Raw genomic sequence first — 2,911 nt, 5'->3', positions numbered from 1 at the left:
TGGCTTTATTCTTAGACATTATAAATTCATATTATGTATTTTCCTAAATAACCTATGTTCCTAGCTGGTACTTTTCCACTTTGCTCATACTGCACAACAGATGACCTTAAATGGTCCAAGACCTTAGAAGGACATAAACAACTGGGTCAGACAAAACATCTCTATTAGGGCAGATAGGTCTGGTACATTAGATCCACGCCTAAAACAGCACTCACACACACACACATTGTTTATCACATCCAAAGAACACAACGAGGACAGCAGCTGGCCTGAGCATGTCACCCAAAACTGGCCAATTATACTCTGACAAGTGTGAAAACAACTTCTGTGAGATAAAGCTGAATATAAATATGACATGTTTCCGGATAACGGGGCTCGGCCTGACGGATTTCCTGCGGGAGCTCTGGCACTCCGAGTCCAGCGCTGCAATATACTTTACTTGTGACCACTAATAAATACTTTTTTAATAAACGATTTCTCCAGCTTGTTCTTGGGCTTCCAATGAAAAAAAATCGGGCTAACAGTAGGAACATGTTTTATTCTGTCATACTGAACATATTTGTTGCTGAAGTGAAGATTCACAAAGTAGCTTTGCACCAGCTGTGGGTATTTATATAAACATACAACATCTGTAGAAGCAATGTGTCATTTCAAGTTGATGTAAAGTCTAGCTTTACACTCGTCTGTATTTCATTGTTCTGCATTTTATTAAAGGTCAGATATCAACATTTCTCATGCTTTTCATGTTCTTGCTGCAGAAATGATTTTGAAGAAAATGTATTTGGTTACGAGGGAAAGTTGACCCAGATCATCTTCCTCAAAGACCCAGACATTTTTAACACAGTCTGAAAGAGGTTTGGATTTGTTCTCTGTACTCTCCAGACAGCTGTATGATGCTCATGACTGAAGATTAAAGTTAAGGCTGTTCAGTGTTTCCTCTAGGTGGGGGAGGATCTGATCACATTGTGACACATCAGGAAGTTGAAGCTCTTCATGACCTCAGATGTCACACCAACAGTCATTTAGGCACGTTATCCTTTCATTCTTTGGAACTGGGACGACGGTGGATGTCTTCAAACAGGATGGCACACGACATTGAGAGATGGACTGGTTTGTTATAATTGGCTTTGATCTTAGACATTATAAATTCATATTCTGCATTTTACTAAATAACCTATGTTCCTAGCTGGTACGTTTCCACTCTGCTCATACTGCACAATTGATGACCTTAAATGGTCCAAGACCTTAGAATGACATAAACAACTGGGTCAGACAAAACATCTCTATTAGGGAAGATATGTCTGGTACATTAGACACCTAAAACAGCACTCACACATACACACATTGTTTATCACATCCAAAGAACACAACAAGGACAGCAGCTGGCCTGATCATGCCACTCAAAACTGGCCAATTATACTCTGACAAGTGTGAATACAACTTCTGTGAGATAAAGCTGAATATAAATATGAAATGTTTCCGGATAACGGGGCTCGGCCTGACGGATTTCCTGCGGGAGCTCTGGCACTCCGAGTCCAGCGCTGCAATATACTCTACTTGTGACCACTAATAAATACTTTTTTAATAAACGATTTCTCCAGCTTGTTCTTGGGCTTCCAATGAAAAAAATCGGTTTAACAGGTTGAAGATGTCTGAAAACACTTGTGACAGCAGGGAGGCTCAGTGCTTCACTGTTGCTGGGGAGACGCCATCAGGTCCTGTGGCTTTTCTGAGCTTCAGCCGAGTAAAGACCTTGATAACATCTCTCTCTGTGAAGGTGAGGGGGCAGGAGACAGGGGGTGGAGGGGGGAAATGTGTGTGGGGAAAGGGGAGAGAGAGGTGAGGGGGAGATGAGGGATGGGTGGTGGAGAATGAAGGAGTGGGGCGGTGAGCTCTCAGTGCCTGTGAGACAGGAGGGGGATGGGGGGTGGAGACAATAGAGCAGCAGGGGGTCTCTCAAACTTGGTGTTGAAGTTGTTGAGATCGTCAGCTAGTCCGGGGTAGGGGGCGACCACAGGGCTTCTATCTTTGTAGTTTGTAATGGTTCTGAGGGGACTCCACACAACTGCAGGGTCGTTGGTGCCTGAATAACGCTCCAGTCTGCCTCTATAGTCCTCTTTAGCATTTTGAGTGGTGAGGTGACAGCACTGCAGCTAGTTGACAGTGAAGTCAAACGTCTGACTTTTCTTGACATATCAACTCAGTATTTGATATACTGGAAGACTTTTCAGGATAAATAACCTGATCAAACAGTTGTGCATTACTTCCTTGTGATAGATTGAAGTGCTACATTTGTGGGGAGGATTTCCAGCTGTGGACTGATACATATTTGGCCCACAAATGATAGGTCTACTTATTATAATTCACTGATAAAAGCTGATGATTAGCTTCTTTCAATTTGATTAGTGTTTATTTTGAGTCAGGTGACAGTGGTGTAGATCCTTTACAAGCACTGATGCCACACTGAGAAATACTCAACTTCCAGTAAAAGTTCTGCATCTAAAATCTCACTCAGGTAAAAGAATCAAAGCGTCATCAGCAACATTTACTAACATTTCCACCAGTAAAAGCATTTATTCTGCAGAGCAGCTCTCAGTGTTTGCTGTTAGAAATAAAGTTGCCTGTTTGACAGTTTAAAGTGGCTGCAAGTGCACTTTTTCTATCTGGCGTCAGTAAATCTCTGAAATGTATTCATTTGTGTTTGGAAAACATTGGAAACTTTATTTCTGAGTCCACATCAGTGGGTTCAGGTTGTTAACACATAGATGAGGAGACAGTTCAATGTGTGTGAAGATAAAAGCAGAGGAGAACCTGGGACATCTGAGCAGATCTGGGATCAGCACCTTGGATATCAGCAGGGATTTTTAGGAAGGATGGAAATGGGATGAATCTGCAGACTGCAGGAAGATCT

Source organism: Leuresthes tenuis, unplaced genomic scaffold (genome assembly GCF_036924035.1).
Source record: "Leuresthes tenuis unplaced genomic scaffold, fLeuTen1.0.hap1 SCAF_1, whole genome shotgun sequence".
NCBI classification, from domain to species: Eukaryota; Metazoa; Chordata; class Actinopteri; order Atheriniformes; family Atherinopsidae; genus Leuresthes; species Leuresthes tenuis.
This window is presented reverse-complemented; position numbering follows the sequence as displayed.